Below are 22,136 nucleotides of genomic sequence, written 5' to 3' on the forward strand. Positions count from 1 at the left end.
TAATCAATCAATCAAACTTTATTTGTATAGCCCTTTACAACAGTGACTACTGAACCAAAATGCTTCACATCAATGCATAAAATCAACAACAAATGAACAACCACAATAAAACTATGTACTAAAAGCAAATAGGTTTTTAGTTTAGCTTTGAACAGAGATAGAGTACTTATCGAGCGCAACTCAATGGGCAATGAGTTCCAAAGTCTAGGCCCAGCCACCGCAAATGATCGGTCTCCCCACTGTTTGCTCTTGGTCCTGGGGACCTCCAGCTGGTGTTGACTGGAGGACCGCAAAGTTCTTGTTGGTGTGTGTGTGCAGCTAACAGCTCACACAAGTAAGAAGGTGCAAGTCAGTGTACTCGTATAGCTTTAAAAACAAACATTAAAAGTTTAAAATCAATTCTGAAGTGGACTGGGAGCCAGTGAAGACTAAACAGCACAGGAGTAATGTGACTGTGTTTGCGAGTGTTTGTCAGAAGGCAGGCTGCAGCATTCTGAACCATCTGCAGACATTGGAGACAGCTCTGGTTGACACCCACATACAGTGCATTACAATAGTCTATCCTGGAGCTGATGAATGCATGCATAGCCTTTTCTAGGTCCGTCCGTGAAAGGAAAGGTTTGACTTTGGCCAGAAGACGAAGCTGAAAAAAGCTGGCTTTTACCACACTGTCAATTTGTTTGTCAAATTTTAAATATTCATCAAATTTGACCCCCAGATTTCTTACAACTGACTGACGGAAAGGAGCAAGATCATTTAAGTCAGGTATAGTAAGTTCTGCGAAAGCCAGTGTTTAATGTCTGACAATGCATTTTGCATGGACAGCAGTGCACAGGACCTGTTGTGTGTGACTGGCAGATACATTTGTAAATCATCGGCATAGAAATGAAAAGACATATCGTGTTTGGGTAAGACAGACCTCAGTGGCAACATGTATAGGGAGAAAAGCAAAGGACCAAGAATGGAACCTTGGGGCACACCTGTAGTTAGGGGAACAGTAGAGGAGGAGAGATCATTCATCATGACCCTAATGCTCCTATCAGTCAGATAAGACTGACACCACTTTAACACAGTGCCCCGGAGTCCAACCTGTTCTCGCAAACGTCTGCAGAGGAGAGAGTGGTCCACAGTGTCAAATGCTGTAGTTAGATCCAACATGACCAGCAGCATGGGTCTTTTCAAGTCCAGACACATGAGGATGTCATTCTGCACCTTCAGCAGAGCAGACTCAGTGCTGTGACGAGACCTGAAAACAGACTGAAATTTTTCAAGAATCTGATTTTGTTCTAAAAACTCTTGCAACTGTATAAAAACAACTTTTTCTAAAACCTTGGACAAAAAAGATAAATTTGAGACCGGCCTAAAATTTGCCAGGACAGAGGGATCCAGATTGTGTTTCTTAAGTAGTGGTCTGACAACAGCATGTTTAAACACTTGCGGAACTGTTCCAGAGCTAAGACAACTGTTGATAAATGAGATGAGGCATGGCCCAACAGAAGTAAAGACCTCTTTTAATAATTTAGCAGGAATTATGTCCAATGGACAATAACCAGGTGAAATGCTCTGCACCACCTCAGAGAGGAGCAAGAGAGACACCTGCTCAAAGTGATCCAGAGTCGCTGCTGGGATTGTGGGAGAGACCACTTCTACACAGACACCAGACTTATTTACAATGTTGTCTCTTGCTGCTATCTAGCCAGGCCCCTGTAGTCGGTGCGGACCAAGGTAGCTTAGCCGCCGTTAGTTCCCCCCTGGCAGACCCCGTGCAGTCGGGAAGGCAGGCTGACTGGGTGACTGTGAGGAGGAAGCGTAGCCCTAAACAGAAGCCCCGTGTACACCGTCAACCCGTTCACATCTCTAACCGTTTTTCCCCACTCGACGATACACTCGCCGAGGATCAAACTCTGGTTATTGGCGACTCTGTTTTGAGAAATGTGAAGTTAGCGACACCAGCAACCATTGTCAATTGTCTTCCGGGGGCCAGAGCAGGCGACATCGAAGGACATTTGAAATTGCTGGCTAAGGCTAAGCGTAAATTTGGTAAGATTGTAATTCACGTCGGCAGTAATGACACTCGGTTACGCCAATCGGAGGTCACTAAAATTAACATTGAATCGGTGTGTAACTTTGCAAAAACAATGTCGGACTCTGTTGTTTTCTCTGGGCCCCTCCCCAATCAGACCGGGAGTGACATGTTTAGCCGCATGTTCTCCTTGAATTGCTGGCTGTCTGAGTGGTGTCCAAAAAATGAGGTGGGCTTCATTGATAATTGGCAAAGCTTCTGGGGAAAACCTGGTCTTGTTAGGAGAGACGGCATCCATCCCACTTTAGAGGGAGCAGCTCTCATTTCTAGAAATCTGGCCAATTTTTTGGGATCCTCCAAACTGTGACTGTCTAGCGTTGGGACCAGGAGGCAGAGCTGTGGTCTTATACACCTCTCTGCAGCTTCTCTCCCCCTGCCATCCCCCTATTACCCCATCCCCGTAGAGACGGTGCCTGCTCCCAGACCACCAATAACTAGCAAAAATCTATTTAAGCATAAAAATTCAAAAAGAAAAAATAATATAGCACCTTCAATTGCACCACAGACTAAAACAGTTAAATGTGGTCTATTAAATATTAGGTCTCTTTCTTCTAAGTCCCTGTTGGTAAATGATATAATAATTGATCAACGTATTGATTTATTCTGCCTAACAGAAACTTGGTTACAGCAGGATGAATATGTTAGTTTAAATGAGTCAACACCCCCGAGTCACACTAACTGTCAGAATGCTCGTAGCACGGGCCGGGGCGGAGGATTAGCAGCAATCTTCCATTCCAGCTTATTAATTAATCAAAAACCTAGACAGAGCTTTAATTCATTTGAAAGCTTGTCTCTTAGTCTTGTCCATCCAAATTGGAAGTCCCAAAAACCAGTTTTATTTGTTATTATCTATCGTCCACCTGGTCGTTACTGTGAGTTTCTCTGTGAATTTTCAGACCTTTTGTCTGACTTAGTGCTTAGCTCAGATAAGATAATTATAGTGGGCGATTTTAACATCCACACAGATGCTGAGAATGACAGCCTCAACACTGCATTTAATCTATTATTAGACTCTATCGGCTTTGCTCAAAAAGTAAATGAGTCCACCCACCACTTTAATCATATTTTAGAGCTTGTTCTGACTTATGGTATGGAAATAGAAGACTTAACAGTATTCCCTGAAAACTCCCTTTTGTCTGATCATTTTTTAATAACATTTACATTTACCCTGCAGTGGGGAATAAGTTTCATTACACTAGAAGTCTTTCAGAAAGCGCTGTAACTAGGTTTAAGGATATGATTCCTTCTTTATGTTCTCTAATGTCATATACCAACACAGAGCAGAGTAGCTACCTAAACTCTGTAAGGGAGTTAGAGTATCTTGTCAATAGTTTTACATCCTCATTGAAGACAACTTTGGATGCTGTAGCTCCTCTGAAAAAGAGAGCTTTAAATCAGAAGTGTCTGACTCCGTGGTATAACTCACAAACTCATAGCTTAAAGCTGATAACCCGTAAGTTGGAGAGGAAATGGCGTCTCACTAATTTAGAAGATCTTCACTTAGCCTGGAAAAAGAGTTTGTTGCTCTATAAGAAAGCCCTTCGTGAAGCTAGGACATCTTTCTACTCATCACTAATTGAAGAAAATAAGAACAACCCCAGGTTTCTTTTCAGCACTGTAGCCAGGCTGACAAAGAGTCAGAGCTCTATTGAGCTGAGTATTCCATTAACTTTAACTAGTAATGACTTCATGACTTTCTTTGCTAACAAAATTTTGACTATTAGAGAAAAAATTACTCATAACCATCCCAAAGATATATCGTTATCTTTGGCTGCTTTCAGTGATGCCGGTATTTGGTTAGACTCTTTCTCTCCGATTGTTCTGTCTGAGTTATTTTCATTAGTTACTTCATCCAAACCATCAACATGCTTATTAGACCCCATTCCTGCCAGGCTGCTCAAGGAAGTCCTACCATTATTTAATGCTTCAATCTTAAATATGATCAATCTATCTTTGTTAGTTGGTTATGTACCACAGGCCTTTAAGGTGGCAGTAATTAAACCATTACTTAAAAAGCCATCACTTGACCCAGCTATCTTAGCTAATTATAGGCCAATCTCCAACCTTCCTTTTCTCTCAAAGATTCTTGAGAGGGTAGTTGTAAAACAGCTAACTGATCACCTGCAGAGGAATGGTCTATTTGAAGAGTTTCAGTCAGGTTTTAGAATTCATCATAGTACAGAAACAGCATTAGTGAAGGTTACAAATGATCTTCTTATGGCTTCGGACAGTGGACTTATCTCTGTGCTTGTTCTGTTGGACCTCAGTGCTGCTTTTGATACTGTTGACCATAAAATTTTATTACAGAGATTAGAGCATGTCATAGGTATTAAAGGCATTGCGCTGCGGTGGTTTGAATCATATTTGTCTAATAGATTACAGTTTGTTCATGTAAATGGGGAATCTTCTTCACAGACTAAAGTTAATTATGGAGTTCCACAAGGTTCTGTGCTAGGACCAATTTTATTCACTTTATACATGCTTCCCTTGGGCAGTATTATTAGACGGTATTGCTTAAATTTTCATTGTTACGCAGATGATACCCAGCTTTATCTATCCATGAAGCCAGAGGATACGCACCAATTAGCTAAACTGCAGGATTGTCTTACAGACATAAAGACATGGATGACCTCTAATTTCCTGCTTTTAAACTCAGATAAAACTGAAGTTATTGTACTTGGCCCCACAAATCTTAGAAGCATGGTGTCTAACCAGATCGTTACTCTGGATGGCATTTCCCTGATCTCTAGTAATACTGTGAGAAATCTTGGAGTTATTTTTGATCAGGATATGTCATTCAAAGTGCATATTAAACAAATATGTAGGACTGCCTTTTTGCATTTACGCAATATCTCTAAAATCAGAAAGGTCTTGTCTCAGAGTGATGCTGAAAAACTAATTCATGCATTTATTTCCTCTAGGCTGGACTATTGTAATTCATTATTATCAGGTTGTCCTAAAAGTTCCCTAAAAAGCCTTCAGTTGGTTCAGAATGCTGCAGCTAGAGTACTGACGGGGACTAGCAGGAGAGAGCATATCTCACCCGTGTTGGCCTCCCTTCATTGGCTTCCTGTTAATGCTAGAATAGAATTTAAAATTCTTCTTCTTACTTATAAGGTTTTGAATAATCAGGTCCCATCTTATCTTAGGGACCTCGTAGTACCATATTACCCCATTAGAGCGCTTCGCTCTCAGACTGCGGGCTTACTTGTAGTTCCTAGGGTTTGTAAGAGTAGAATGGGAGGCAGAGCCTTCAGCTTTCAGGCTCCTCTCCTGTGGAACCAGCTCCCAATTCAGATCAGGGAGACAGATACCCTCTCTACTTTTAAGATTAGGCTTAAAACTTTCCTTTTCGCTAAGGCTTATAGTTAGGGCTGGATCGGGTGACCCTGGACCATCCCTTGGTTATGTTGCTTTAGACGTAGACTGTGTTTCATAATTATTGTATGGCCTTGCCTTGCAATGTGGAGCGCCTTGGGGCAACTGTTTGTTGTGATTTGGCGCTATACAAGAAAAAAGTTGATTGATTGATCTTATCAGTGAAAAATTTGAGAAAATTTTCACAAGTCGAGACGGAGACATCTGCCAACACTGTCGGTGGATTTATGACTGAGTTGATGGTGTTAAATAACGCTCTAGGATTACTAGAGCTGTTAGTAATGACCCGGGAAAGATACTGAGATTTAGCCAAAGTGACTGCTCATTGATACTCCACCAGCCTGGCACGCAGAATTTCTAAAGAGACCTGCAGACGATCCCTTTTCCATCTGTGTTCAGCCTGTCTGCAGCTCCTGTGCAGGGCTCTCGTGATATCATTTAGTCAGGGGTCCAGTTTGGGCTTTGTGAATTTGCATCTTAACGGTGCAATGGTGTCCAATATCCTGGAGCAGGTGGAGGTGAAGGAGATGATGAAGTCATCTGGAGGCAGTGAGATGCTATTCACAGAGTGCAAACGAGTATCCATGAAGGCAGATGCAAACTCTGCAGCTGTGGAGGAGGTGATGGTCCGGCGAGCACATGCAGAAATTGAGGACTTGGTTATTGGACTTGAAGCAACAAAATCAAACAGCACAGGTATATGGTCTGAAATATGAGTGGCTGCTGTCCCTTTACAAGTCAATGATAGCCAATGTGAAATGACCAAATCTAGCATATGTCCAAGCTCGTGTGTGGGGCAGTCAACATGCTGGGTCAGATTAAAAGAGTCAATTAGACATTTAAATTCCTTGGCCAATTGATTATGAGGGCAGCAAACATGAATGATGAAGTCCCCACAGATCAGTATGTTATCATATTTAGGCAGAATGTCTGATAAAAAGTCAGAGAACTCAGAAATAAAATCCTTATTGTACTTCATATGCACATTTTGAACAGTATATATACTCAACAAAAATATAAACGCAACACTTTTGGTTTTGCTCCCATTTTGTATGAGATGAACTCAAAGATCTAAAACTTTTTCCACATACACAATATCACCATTTCCCTCAAATATTGTTCACAAACCAGTCTAAATCTGTGATAGTGAGCACTTCTCCTTTGCCGAAATAATCCATCCCACCTCACAGGTGTGCCATACCAAGATGCTGATTAGACACCATGATTAGTGCACAGGTGTGCCTTAGACTGGCCACAATAAAAGGCCACTCTGAAAGGTGCAGTTTTGTTTTATTGGGGGGGGATACCAGTCAGTATCTGGTGTGACCACCATTTGCCTCATGCAGTGCAACACATCTCCTTCGCATAGAGTTGATCAGGTTGTCAATTGTGGCCTGTGGAATGTTGGTCCACTCCTCTTCAATGGCTGTGCGAAGTTGCAACGACGAACTGGAGTCAGGTCGAGACCCCGATGAGGACGACGAGCATGCAGATGAGCTTCCCTGAGACGGTTTCTGACAGTTTATGCAGAAATTCTTTGGTTATGCAAACCGATTGTTTCAGCAGCTGTCCGAGTGGCTGGTCTCAGATGATCTTGGAGGTGAACATGCTGGATGTGAAGGTCCTGGGCTGGTGTGGTTACACGTGGTCTGCGGTTGTGAGGCTGGTTGGATGTACTGCCAAATTCTCTGAAACGCCTTTGGAGACGGCTTATGGTAGAGAAATGAACATTCAATACACGAGCAACAGCTCTGGTTGACATTCCTGCTGTCAGCATGCCAATTGCACGCTCCCTCAAATCTTGCGACATCTGTGGCATTGTGCTGTGTGATAAAACTGCACCTTTCAGAGTGGCATTTTATCGTGGGCAGTCTAAGGCACACCTGTGCACTAATCATGGTGTCTAATCAGCATCTTGGTATGGCACACCTGTGAGGTGGGATGGATTATCTCAGCAAAGGAGAAGTGCTCACTGTCACAGATTTAGTCTGGTTTGTGAACAATATTTGAGGGAAATGGTGATATTGTGTATGTGGAAAAAGTTTTAGATCTTTGAGTTCATCTCATACAAAATGGTCTATGCGTTTTGTCTTCATCTCAAAGCAATTTCTGTCTACTATTACACAAAGGTTACAACACAAACATCTACTTCTTTAATTTAATTTAAATTTATTTTCATTTATATAGCGCCAAATCACAACAGAGTTGCCCCAAAGCGCTTCACACAGGTAAGGTCTAACCTTACCAACCCCCAGAGCAACAGTGGTATGAAAAACTCGCTCTGAGGAAGAAACCTCAAGCAGACCAGACTCAAAGGGGTGACCCTCTGCTTGGGGCATGCTACAAACATAAATTACAGAACAATTCACAGAACAATTCTCGGACAAATATACAAGAAATGCTATTGGCGCACAGGACAGGAGGGTCGCCAACACAAATACATTCCTATCTCTGGATGGAGCTGCACCTTACACAGAGAAAAAACAGAATCAGGCATCAGAAAGACAAAAAATACTGTATAATTTGCCAGCATTAAACAACAAGAAAAACAGAGAAATACTAAGGTGATCGCTGGCCACTAGCCCTAAACTTCACTAAAACACCTAGAATTTAGGTAAAGTTGAGGCTGCAGCCCGCTCCAATTACTAATAAATGAATTAAAAGAGTAAAAAGCGTAAAACAAAACTGTACCAGTATGCTAGCCATATGAAAGGGAAAATAAGTGCGTCTTAAGCGGGACTTGAAAATCTCCACATAATCAGAGGAGGTCATTCCACAGAACAGGGGCACGATAAGAGAAAGCTCTGTGACCCGCAGACTTCTTATTCACATAAGGGACACAAAGTAGTCCTGCACCCTGAGAACGTAAAGCCCGGGCCGGTACGTAAGGTTTAATTAGGTCAGCTAGGTAGGGAGGTGCCAGTCCATGAATAGTTTTATAGGTTAGTAGCAGAACCTTAAAATCTGATCTCACTGGGACAGGAAGCCAGTGAAGGGACGCCAAAATGGGTGTAATGTGGTTGTACTTTCTGCTTTGTGTCAAAAGTCTGGCTGCAGCATTTTGAACCAATTGGAGACCCCTAATGCTAGACTGCAATAAACCAGAAAATAGAACATTGCAGTAGTCCAATCTAGAAGAGATAAATGCATGGATCGGTGTCTCAGCATCAGCCATAGACAGGATGGGGCGAATCTTCATTATATTTCACAGGTGGAAGAAAGCATCCTAGTAATATTTCTAATATGGAGGCCGAAGGACAACGAAGGATCAAAAATTACCCCAAGGTTCCTCACTTTGTCAGTGTGATGTATGACACACGAGCCGAGGCTGAGCGTTAACTGGTTAACTTCTACTCTGTTTTGGACTGTTCTGTGCTGCTCCTAAAGCAGTTTTCATTCACACTTTGGCCCACTTTGGCTCTTTACAGTCTGAGGAGTGGCCCTCCACCTCGCTCCATTAATATGGTAAACAAGTGCTTTATATCGAGAAAGCAACAGAGTTATCCAGTAACATTCACATGCAAACTAGTGGAGCAATCCTGATAGTTACACACTCTTTGTTTGAGCACGTGAGATTGTCATCAGAGGCTCTCTGTCTGCTCCGTCTGCTTTCACTGATCGCTGCGCGTAATGGCGCAGGGCGCACTGAGTATGTACTAATAGTATGTACTCACTGGAGCACCCAGGGGGCTATTCAAATGGGCCAACTAGTAACATATCACTCCTGAAAACGATCTTTGGCTTTTCATGTGAGGTAAATCTGCCCTACGATTGGATTTTGGAAAACCATGTGACGATGAACCAATCACACAGCTTCTATGAGGAGTACAAAGATGGCAGATGGCTGGCTCGAAAGTCTGCAGGGTTAACTTTTCAGCAAAAAAAAAAAAAAAAAGTATGTTTCTATCTCATATCATTAAAAAGTTATTTATAATTTAGTAAAGCTTGGTCTTAGCCGTCATATGCTACGGTGTCGGCCCCTTAAACAATATTACGGCTTTTGTTCACATTTTGTGAACCTTGTTTAAAAACTATGCTTTTGAGGCTGTTTTTGTGCATGATTAGTGGCGTCAAACTCATGAGTGAATTAGCAACTTTTGCGTAATCCATCAATAAGGAACATGCAGATTGCAAAAAAAAATCTGATGTGATACAGGAAATCTGAGCTCAGATTCAGATTCAGCATTCCAAAATTACTTGAAATAAGTTCTCAAAGTCCATGCAAGAATTTTTATTTAGTTATTTATTTTTTTGTTGTTTTTTTGACCAGTGTTATAAACACAAAAAAGTAATGGAATTCCCAACTGGGAAATGTTTGCATTTATATATATATATATATATATATATATATATATATATATATATATATATATATATATATATATATATATATATATATTAAATGCTATTTTGGAATACATTGTTTCCAAAACAGTGAATCATTAGATGTCATTCGTGCAGACTATGGGAGTTGCATGAATATGTAATCATACTCCTACATGTATTTTGCAATGGCCGGCAATACTTGCCAAAACTCATTTGTAACCAGTCATATTGGAAATACGTATTTTGTCTGCCATTTGAATAAATTGGGCCACATTTCCTTAGTTTTGGAATATACAGTGCATACAGGGGGCAAAAATCATGAATGGGAAACCACTCTTAACTATTGAGGAATTATAGCCATTTTTATACACAGACCCTCCATTTTCTGAGGACATAATTAATTGGACAAAATAAATAGAAGGATCATTGTTAATGCAAACATCACATTTTTTGAAGAAGCTGTGCATAATGCATTTTTGTGTGTTGCACCATCATCTAAACAACTTCATGGTATAGTGGCACAGAGAAGATATTCTTAAATTAAAGATACAAAATTTTAACTGCACTTTTCCAGAAGGCACATGTGACACTCAAACTTCAATCTGATCTTAATCACAGCCACATTAGCCTTTAACCTTTTCAGAGTTGTCATGTGGGTCTTGGTGGCTTCCCAAACTAGTCTCCTTTCATAAGTCACTCAGATTTTGAGATCTGCCCACTCCAGACAGAATTACAAGAAGTACCACAGTATTGGTATTTCCTAATGATTAAATTAAATGAAGTCCAAGACATATTCAGTGACTTGGAACTGGTCATTTTTCCATCTCCTGATGTGCCTAAAGAAAACTGGCTGTAAAAGTGATAATTTGTATTCAAAATAATTGTTAGTGTTAATTTACCATGAAATAACCTGGGAATGGCCCACACCTGGCTAAGAACCTACTTCTTTCTTCTTCTTAATTGTCCAAGTACTTATGGCCCCTGTACATGGACGGACTGCTCAAAAAGGCTATAATCCCGTAATTGTCAATGCCATATTTTTGTTCAACTTTTGAATTAAAGCTGAAAGTTTACTCTTCAATCATATCATGATTGTTTCATTTGAGCGCCATTGTAAAGGTGTATACATGCAAAATGACAAAATGAGGCCACTGTCCAAATACTTATGCACTGCGATGCAAATTACAGTACAGTAATTAAGACAACATGAGTAACAGATAGTCAAAAGAAACACATCAAATTGCCCACAGATATTACATTTTGTTGTTAACAGTTTCCCATTGTCATGATCGAAATCTGTATTTCATTTCACAACTCATAATTACTGTGTGATTATGCTGCCTTCACACTGCTGTTTGTAACAAATGCAAAGATGCGATTATCTGTTTGACTTTGACAGAAGGATTCATTATTATGGAAGCGACACAGCAGAGCAAATTAAAGCACAAATACATTTTCTTTTCATGAAATTTGCACTGCCTAGCAATAAATGACATTAATGTACTGTGATTATTGATTAAAATAATTAGATCAATTCATAAAGATCTGATGCAGGAAATTTTGTCCTTAGTCATAAAGGTTTCAAGTCTGATCAAAGTCAGGCCATGTGCTGCCATCAGCCAAATAAATGAGCAATGTTTTTAATAAAAGCCTCACATATTGTACAAATCCACATCACTGAATTAAAAAAGCACTATTTATTACTTAGCTAGGTTTCATTCCTAAAGTGTCAACTTGGGACACTGTCGGAACCCTTGGCCTCGAATAACAACAGCAAGGTTAAACTTCAAATCTGTGATACATGGGGAAATAGGTGGATGCAGTTATCTTATATAATAAAAGTTCAGCCTACTTTATATAAATTTGCCTGTATGGTATACAACCCCAATTCCAATGAAGTTGGAATATTGTGTGAAATGTAAATAAAAACAGAATACAATGATCTGCAAATCCTCTTCAATCTATATTCATTTGAATACACCACAAAGACAAGATATTTAATGTTCAAACTGATAGACTTTTTGTTTTTGTGCAACTATCTGTTCATTTTGAAATGGATGTCTGTAACACGTTTTAAAAAAAGCTGGGACAGTGGCAACAAAAGAGTGGGAAAGTTGATGAATGCTCAAAGAACACCTGTTTGGAACATTCCACAGGTGAACAGGTTATTTGGAAACAGGTGAGTGTCATGATTGGGTATAAAAGGAGCATCCCCAAAAGGCTCAGACCTTCACAAGCAAAGATGGGGTGAGGATCACCACTTTGTGAACAACTGTGTGAAAAAAATAGCAGTTTAACAACAATGTTTCTCAACGTTCAATTGCAAGGAATTTAGGGATTCCACCATCTACAGTCCATAATACAAACAGAAGATTCAGAGAATCTGGAGAACTTTCTACACATAAGTGGCAAGGTCAAAAACCAACACTGAATGCCCAGACATTCAATCCCTCAGGCGCACTGCATTAAAAACCGGCATCATTATGTAAAGGATCTTACCGCATGGGCACAGGAACACTTCAGAAAACCATTGTCAGTTAACATAGTTCGTCGCTACATCTACAAGTGCAAATTAAAACTCTACCATGCAAAGCGAAAGCCATACATCAACAACATCCAGAAACACCGCTGCCTTCTCTGGGCCCAAGCTCATTTGAAATGTACATACGCAAAGTGGAAAAGTGTGCTGTGGTTTGATGAGTCCACATTTCAAATTGTTTTTGGAAATCATGGACGTCTTGTCCTTCGGACAAAAGAGGAAAAAGACCATCCAGATTGTTACCAGCGCAAAGTTCAAAAATTTTGTATTCTGGTGTGTTAGTGCCCATGGCAGACAGGAAACAGTCACAGACAGGAAAGCTCTCCAGAGGGTCATCACCACAGCCCAGAAGATCACTGGTTGTCTCTTGCCTTCATTAGAGGAACTGTATACAAGTTGTTGTCTCAGGAAGGCAAGGACTATAATCAGAGACCCCTCCCATCCTGGATACTATTTGCTTGAATTGCTGCCATCAGGCAGACGATACAGGGCACTTAAGGCCAGAACAAACAGACTTAAAAATAGCTTTGTGGGAAGAGCTATTTGTGCACTGAATGCTGATAGACCTGCCATTTTATGATTGCGATTGAATGTTTTTATCTAGGTTTTAATTTTATTTATTGATTTTAATTGTGCTTTTAAGAGATTGTTTTTAATTTCATTGTCATGCACAGTATTTTTTTCTGGTGTCATGTACAATGATATTAATACATTTTATTCTATTCTATTCTATGGCATGGGCAACTTACACATTGGTTTTGGAGCAACACATGCTGCCATCCAAGGAGACTACCAGAGCAAGAATTTTAGCTGAGGAAGCTTCGGCGATTTGAAGCAAAACGTCCTCGCGTCAAGCAACCCAGTCCAGTCGAAGATTCAAGCTTCTCTACTATCAAGCAAGAATGGGAAAGAATTCCACCTACAAAGCTTCCACAATTAGTGTCCTCAGTTCCCAAACACTTATTGAGTGTTGTTAGAAGAAAAGATGGTGTAACACAGTGGTAAACATACCACTGTCCCAGCTTTTTTGAAACGTTGCAGGCATCCATTTCAAACTGAGCAAATAAAAAACAATAAAGTGTATCAGTTTGAACATTAAATATCTTGCCTTTGTGGTGTATTCAATTGAATATAGTTTGAAAATGAATTGTAAATCATTGTATTCTGTTTTTATTTACATTTTACACAACATCCCAACTTCACTGGAATTGGGGTTGTATTTTATGTTGGTGCCAATGTGCACCTAGTAAACCATGGTCATAATTGCCCACAACCTCAAACACTTTCATGTCTTAGCACTGGCACAATACCTATTCCCGACCAGTATGCACCAACACAAGGGTGCCATAATGATATGTTGGAACAGCCTGCCAAGGGCTCTGACAGGACATTCATATTTGATGCTGATTGTGACTAAAGCTAACTATAACTTTAGTCAGCATTTGTATCTATCACCTGGACCCCTACAGTCATATCCCTTTGAGTGTTGTTCACCTTTGTTATTTTGGGATCATACACAAAGCTGACACCTGATAAGAGCTGGCACCCCCTTTAGTGCTGCTGCCATACTGCTAATTATTCTATTTTCACATACATGAGGACCTGCTTTATACATCATAATGAGAACATGTTGATATTTCAGTATATTCTGCACAGTATGCCTGTATTATAAAACATATATTTTAATTTGAATTTTGAATCCCTGTTCTCACTTTCATTGATATCCATCCTGGTAAGTCAAAGTCTAGTACCTTAACCTGTGTATGAAGCTCACTGTTGCCCACCAATGTCATTTACTGCAGTGTTTCTCAAGCACTGGGCTCATCCCATAGTACCATCTAGTTGACCACATTTTTTTTCAAATTGTAACTAATTTATTTAAAGGTCTAGTCATGCTTTGATGGATAGAGCAACAGGATTAGTTACATATTTAAATATTTTGTCCGTTGGCAAATCCGTCAGTCTCCTGTGGAGTTGGGGCACTAATTGACAGATGTTGTATTGCCACAGAGTTCTGCACTGAGCAGAAGGATTTTCCTGGTTTACAGACAAATATTCTGCATTTGAGCAGAGTTTGGTGGTCTGAAAGCTTGATCTCATGTTTACTTACTCAAACAACTCTGCTGCATCTCTTTGCTGAGAACGAGAGAGAGAAAGAATGAGAGTGTGAGAGACCGAAAGAGAGTGTGTGTGAGAGAGACAGATAGAGCCAGAGACACAGGGAGAGCATGCTGCTTGTTTGGAACTCTGCTTATTGTGTTGGCCTTTTCTCCACTTGTTCTGGGCTTTTGGCCAATCAGAATGGCAGAATGAACCATCGGACAGCTGCAGGAAAAATAAGTGACATTCAGAGGACAAAATGGCAAACAAATGTGCAAGCAGCTGGAAAGCTACCTATCCTCCTGATCTCTGCTCAATGTTTTGAACATGCACAAAACTTTCTGATGATCGTGATGTATAACAGCTGACAAGGAGTGCAGTTCAGAGATGGGAAAAGGACATTTGGTGAACAAAAGCAAACACAAACTTATAGAATCAGTTCCTCATGTTTCATTGATCCATCACAGTGTGACTAGGACTTAATATTTTACAGTATTAAAAATATTAATATGGCAATATTAACCTAAACTATGATGCAAATTGGATGGTTTCAATACCATAAAAATTAAGAAAAAACTATCAAAATAATAATAAGTAATACATGATTTATTTAACTTTAAACATCATCAATTTGAGGCTCTCAGTTTGACAAGCTAATGTTCTATGCTGGAATGTAAGGATAGCAAAAAAAAAAAAAAAAAAAAAAAGGAAAAGGTCCTGAAGTGAAAAAAATAATAACAGTAGTGCTTCTAATATATAACGCTGACCACGTGTGTTTGCGTGTGTGCACGTGTGTTCCCTATGCACAACTGCACTAATTAAGCATCTGACACCAAACTTGCTATGGTGACTGGGGGCACCAAGAGGGAGGTCACTGGGACCCTTATGCTGAAAGTGCACATACTCAAACACACACACGGTCAGACTTCTATATTAGATCACGACCTGCTCCACTATGTACAGACAGTAATTAAGCAATCGACACCAAACATGCTGTGGTGACTGGAGGCACCAAGGGGGAGGTCATTAGGGCTCGTAGGTTGAAAGCGTATGTGCGCAAACACACACACACACGGTCAGCCTCATATATTGGATCAGGGGTGGCCAAGTTCGGTCCTCGAGAGCCACATTCCTGAGGACCAAACTTGGCCACCCCTGTATTAGAGCATGACCTGCTCCGCTACGCACAGCCACAGTAATTAAAGGCCCCTTCACACATAACACAACTGAAGCCAACTGCCGCACAAAAGAGGAATTGCATGCCGCTCATGAAAAATCAGAGCTGCCTCAAATGCCTCGTACAGCTGTCGCCACAACCATTTGCACACAGCAGCGGCCAAAAGACAGTGAGTGCCCTGTGACTGCTCATTCGACCTCTCTCTCGTCAGGTGTCGGCCAAATTCCAGGTGTCACACACTGACAACCAAGACCTCTCGCTGGGCACTTAGAAAAGGCAGGGCTATTCTGGCACAATAGTAGACAGCACCTGACCACATTCGAGCTGTCTGTGAAAATTGTCAAAGTGCAACACAATTGTGGCGTAATCCAGCAACACATGGGTGTGATTGTGCCAAACCCTGCCCCCCTCAACACACACACAAATGGCTTGTGAAATGTGTTGTCATCGTCCCCCAAAACAAATGACCCAAATGCTTATTGAGTGTTGTTAGAAGGAAAGGTGATGTAACACAGTGGTAAACATAACACTGTCCCAGCTTTTTTGAAATGTGTTGCAGGCATCCATTTCAAAATGAACAATTATTTGCACAAAAACAATTAAGTTCATTGGAATTGGGGTTGTATACAGGCACTGATCAAATGCATTGAGCAGTTAAACAAATGGATGTGCCAGAATTTTCTGCAGTTGAACAAGGACAAAACGGAGGTAGGTTAAATTTTAAAGCTGCAGAGCAGGCTAAAAATTTAGGGTTATGGTAAGGGTTACAAAGTCAGCCTACTATCATTCAAAGAACATATCTCGCATAGAAAAGACTGATGTCTCAGCCGGACCTGGCAAAACTTGTCCATGTGTTTGTATTTAGTAGGTTTGATTATTGTAACAGTATCTTTAAAGGTTTGATTAATACATTTATCAGACACCTGCAGCTAATTCAAAATGCCACTGCTCGAACCCTAACCAAAATCTAGAAAATGGACCATGTCACTCCAGTCCTGAAATCCTTACCCCGGTCTGTCAGAGGATAGATTTAAAAATGCAACTGCTAGTCTATAAAGCTCGTAATGGTTTAGGGCAATAATATATCAGAGACCTTCTCACTGAGTATGAACCATCGAGAACACTGAGGTCATCTGAGACAGGTCTGCTCTCCATTCCTAGAGTTAGAACTAAACATGGAGCATTCAATTTCTATGCCCCCCATATCTCCAGAACTCCCAGAAAACTGTAGATCAGCTGAGACACTAAATTAATTTGAATCAAGGTTAAAAACTCACTGGTTCACCATTGGTTTTAACTGGATTGTCTTTAATCTAACTGAATGATTGGTTCTGATAATTTTTAAATTGCATCCCTTAAGTTTCTTCTTTTCTTATTCTGTCTTAATGTCTCTGTAAAGCACATTGAGTCACCTTGTTGTTGAACTGTGCTATACAAATACATTTGCCTTGCCTTAATGGGCCCCAAATCACTACAAATATGAACAGGTGTGCCTTCAAGTAGAAAGTGTTGAGAACCCCTAATTTACCATGTCGTGTGAAGACATAATGTGCTTAACTTTTACCATGTAATACATGCAAAAAAAAAAAAAAAAGGATCCAGTGGCTTTGCATTTTGTAATATATCTCGAGTGTGGGATTTTGTCCAAGATCCACATGGAACAGTTTCCAGTTTGCTGGGAGAATTGAAATCATTGTGGTTCTTGGTGTGGGAAACTGTAGTGTGATCCCTTGATCCCAATAGCCTTATCCTTTCCAGATGAGTTGCTGCACAATGGAGCAGCACAAAATCTACCTGTATGAACCACTTTCCTTCTTTCAGACAATTTTAGATGAATCAGTCCAAAAAACAAGGATCTTGTGTGTCCGCCATTGCTCTTGTCTTTACCAGAAACTGTTGTGCATCAAGTTTCATGCCAAAAATTGTACTGCGTTGTGGAAAAGTTACAGTGAATTTATGGAGATGCAATGCCACTGGATTGTATATCCACATCATAATTTTATCACAACCATGCAGTGGTGGGCACAGATAACCAAAAAATGAACTTCAATAACAGATAATCAGATAACTGAAAAGTTATCTTTGATAAAGTTAAAACAATAAACCACCCAAAAATGTATCTGAAGTTACAGATAACTGAAGAATTCCAGTATTGTCTCCAGTACACTTGCAACTACAAGCTGAACCCGTTTGATATTCTGGCCAGCTGTCATGAGGGTATCCCACTGCTGAGGCACTATAAGCGTCCAACCTCTCACACTGTGCCTGTGCAAACACCGCTGTCTTGTTATGTTTTTTTTTGTTTATTTATTTTTTTTTTTTACTTTGATGTCTCCCATTGAGAGTTTTTATAAATTAAGTTTGGAAAAAAAAGGTTCTGTTTATGTTTTGCTTCTGGAAACACGAGTTCGAGGTGTGGTTTTTGAAGGTACAATGTGTGTGAGAACATAAATCGTGCGCTCTTAACTTTTACGCCATGCAGTTCTGTGGTACAGTTTGAGCTGGAACCAAGTACAGTGATTGAAAATATACAGTATCTGCCCAGCTTCAGGGCGAATACTGCCATGAACACTACTGGCCAGTAGATGGCAGCAGAGACCTTGAAAACTTGCCAAAACAAAATCCAGATAATCTGTGTTGCTACGTTTAAGATGCGTGAAATTTAATAAACGCAAACACATTAACAACATCTACAAACTCAGAGAATATATTCAAAAGCGTTTTAGGCACTAGAGTTTAATGCTGTTGTCCGTGGAGCCTGATCAGAGTCTCAAATGCATTTCTCATGTCGTGAACGTACTGAGATTACCCTATCCTACCCATAATGCACCTGGACACAGCATGTCCACACTAAAACCTTAAAAATTAGCGCATTACTTTAAACCTAAAACATATATCTGATATTTTCACTTTATAAAACTTCAGACGTGACGTTAATTTAAATAACTTGTCCGAAATTAGTTTGGTTAAAATTTGAACCATAAGTTAAAAATGTATGCCTCTGGATGACTTGGGTGATATTGCCCACGTATCAGTATGGGGTTAAAAGAAATTAGGTTTTTTTTTTGTTTTGGTGACTAGTTCTCCTTTGCCTGCAGAGGATAGAGTGGTTTCTTCTAGAAGCAGCTCTCCTCTGTTTGCAGAGGGTAGAACTACACATCTGCTACAAAACATTTAACATGTAGATGCTCAACTGATTTTAAATTTTATAAGTGTTTGTAGCTGTTCAGCTTTGTTTACCACGTTAACGGTCTAAAAATTATCAGACAAAAATTTATCGGAAGATAATTAGTCTGATAATGGTTTTCAAAGTTATCTGAAAAGATAATTTGATAATGAAAACATTATCTTCGATAATTATCGGTTATCGGATTATTGGAACTGTGCCAACCACTGCAACCATGGCACTTATACAAGTAGAAAACATCCTGGTGATTCCACAAAATGTCATGGGCTCCAAGGAAAAGCAAGGGATTATCAAAGTTTGTCAGATTTGGCAATGGAAAAAAGAAATTGAAAATCCTGTCTCAGCTAAAAATAGACCTTGGTACAATAACAGCATACCCCAGCTCAACAAAACATTCTCCTGGACCCTTGAAGACAAACAGTAATACACCCGGTATTATTGCTCAATCAACAAATGTTAGCCCAAAGCCTCAGACTGTAGCTGGAGCTGTAGATGTATCACTGGCACAAAACAGCTGATGTTTAGGCTTTGGCTGAGTTCAGGAAAACAGGCCATAGATAAATATGCCTTCCACTATTGTACCAATGTTTTGGTCAGTCTAATGAGATCTGTGGAGACTTGGGTATCTCATTTTGTTGCCTCTCATTTTGTTGTATCACCCATCTACTCATCCACAGGAATCCACAGTGGAATTGTCCTCAGACACATCCATTTGGATGGATGGATAGATTTGCTGAGCTACATTTGCACAGTCTATTTTTAAGTTCCTTCCACTAGAATCTCACCAGAGTCCTGTGTGATGACAGTGTTGCTGTCCTCATGCATTGCAGAGACAAATGTTCTCTAATTTAGAAAGGTAAAGACCTTTGCTGTTCTCGGTATTTATAAATTATTTTTGCTTTTTTTTCCTAATTGTACTAAATGAAATTGACAGATTGCTTTATTTTGTTTTTCATATCCATATAATAAAAGGGAAATGACCTCTGTGTTTTTGTGTATCTGGAGCATCAATTGAAATCCAGAAAAAGCTGACTTTTGTCCTTTGGCACACTTGTATTTTTATGAGGATTCAAGTCGTGAAAACAGCAAGGTGATCGGACCAATATTTTTTGAGAAATCAGTAATTTATGAAAACAAACCTGTTTTTGTTGCACTTCCACAATAAGAGCCCTGTATTTCAAACTAAAAGCCTGTGGATTTGCTGCAGACCTGACAGAATTCATCAGTCTGTCCACCCTCTAATATCTCAGATGGACCATTCAAATCTGGACATCTTCTGGTAAGCACGTGAGCCCAAACCCAGAATTAACATGTTGACACTCCAGACAAAATAGCAGAATTGTGCCTCAACGATACCAAATAAAAAAGGGGGGGGGGGGGGGCTGATGTAATGTGAACACTGTCACATAAAACTTAAAACTTCAGTTATTCGTAATTTCTTTACATGGAATATTGTACTGGTTAAGCAACTCAGAAAAGTTTAACGATGACAAAAGTTCATTTTAGAAATTTCAAAACAAGTGGAAACAGATTAAGCCTTCAATAAAGACTTTCATAGACGTCAAAACATTTCTGATAACACATTCATAACAGAGAACATTGTATTTCCTCTAGTACTGTAAATAGAATACCAAATAATTCTCAACAATAACAGCTGTTATCCTCAAGTACTGTGAAAAACGCACCAATTGAAATATCTCAACAGTAGTAGTCAGCCATAACAACAGATAATTTGTAAAATAATCCATATCATGATTCACAAAATAATTTTCCATGTCAGTACTTACAAAAATGAAGCAACTGTAAACATATTTTCCCCAAAAGTTAGCTGTCCTCCATATATATAGCACAAATGACCACATCTAGAACCCGTGGTTCCCCACAGGTCAATGTCCTAAAATAATTCTTGTTCTTGAGGAGGCCAGGGAGTCTACATCCACTTTTCTCCCTAATTTACACACAGGTAGATAATTGCTTGTGTTGACAAAGAAGGCTTGTGTTGCACGTGACTGTATTGCAGTCACCATCGCTCCTCAGTCGAAGGCAGCAGCTACTGCAGAGGAGCTGAACAACAATCACACGATGCTGCCAAGGAGGTCACACCCACAACACTACCTGTGTGTTTGTTGCAAAGATAATTTTAGCAATGACGGACCATCTGCCTGCTATTTGTAGAAGCAGAGTGAGCAGTGATTAATCAGGCAGCCAACTATTCCCAAAGTCTCATCTGTTTTGTTTGACTTTAATAAGAGTCATATTTTTCTTTTAAAAATTTGCATAGTTTTCCTCCTTAAACACACTGGGCTGGATTTACTAAGATCCCAGATAACGATTGGTAAATTATGTGGTCAGTCCAAACTTTTGAGCCTTGTGGTGGAGACTGTTTTGCAAGTGATTTGATAAGACTAATTGTGCAATTGATAGTGGGTGGTAATGTGACATAGAGAGAAGTATGTAAGTGAGGATTTTGTTTGTGTTAATGGCTATAAGAGCTCCATGAAATTAACTCAATCACAGCAAGATTTTGTTACGCAAGACGTCTGAGTGTATTCGCGCATTGCCAGTTAACACCAAAAAAAAGCCCTCTCTGCATTCCACCAACAGAACACAACATAATTATTCAGCGGAAGATGGTGCTGTCTGTTGCTCCTACTTTTGTCTGTGTTTTTAATGTTTTTTAAGCCTTAACACCTCTCAGATCGAGTTTCTGCTGGTGTATGATCGCCAGTCCCTCTTTGACCTATGAAAAAATGTCAGAAACTTAACCATTTTTAATCATAATGGACAAAAAACTTTACCTCCGCTGTTGTTGGAGATTCCGACTTGCCTTCTCCGGGCCTTTGCATTACCTTCTCGGTGGAAGCATCATCGTCGCTGAAGTAAATGCAGCGGCCGGATGGTAAAGTTAAGGATCTGTCTGGCATGTTCCTCATATGACTCCCGTACTGCACAAGGATCATGGTATCCCCTCACGGTTCCCCGGGGCTTCCTTGATCCCATTGATAGCTGTCTGGTACCTGTTACTGGTTTGGATGACGTGGGACTGTTCCAGCTGCGTGGCTCCCTCTCCCCGCGGCTTCGCCGGCGAGGGATAAATTTCCACAACTTGAGGATGCCCATCCGTGTTCAGCGATTTGCTGGGTCACAAGTTCCAGCTCTGAGCAGAATTGGTCTGGTTAATGCCAGATCGCTGGTAAACAAAACTTTTATTTTAAGGGATTTATTCAACTCCCGTGATGTGGACTTCCTTTGCGTAACGGAGACGTGGTTGAGCGCTGGTGAGAGCAGCCCACATGTGGAACTCTTATCGGCCGACTGTTCTTATTTTAACTCTCCGCGGGCAGTG

At 40.2% G+C, this 22,136-nt stretch overlaps 2 long non-coding RNA genes across 2 annotated transcripts; one reads left to right on the plus strand and one right to left on the minus strand.

Moving 5' to 3' along the window:
- Positions 1-241: 241 nt before the first annotated feature.
- LOC117502098 lies at positions 242-12,742 on the plus strand. The gene is made up of 3 exons (XR_004558179.1): positions 242-272; positions 6,153-6,157; positions 12,632-12,742. It is a non-coding gene; the product is annotated as an uncharacterized LOC117502098 (long non-coding RNA).
- Positions 2,148-12,764, minus strand: LOC117502091. The gene is made up of 3 exons (XR_004558177.1): positions 12,630-12,764; positions 12,414-12,419; positions 2,148-2,160 (listed from the first exon to the last, which is right to left on the minus strand). It is a non-coding gene; the product is annotated as an uncharacterized LOC117502091 (long non-coding RNA).
- Positions 12,765-22,136: the final 9,372 nt, after the last annotated feature.

The sequence above is a fragment of the Thalassophryne amazonica genome, chromosome 2 (assembly GCF_902500255.1).
Source record: "Thalassophryne amazonica chromosome 2, fThaAma1.1, whole genome shotgun sequence".
Lineage (NCBI taxonomy): Eukaryota > Metazoa > Chordata > Actinopteri > Batrachoidiformes > Batrachoididae > Thalassophryne > Thalassophryne amazonica.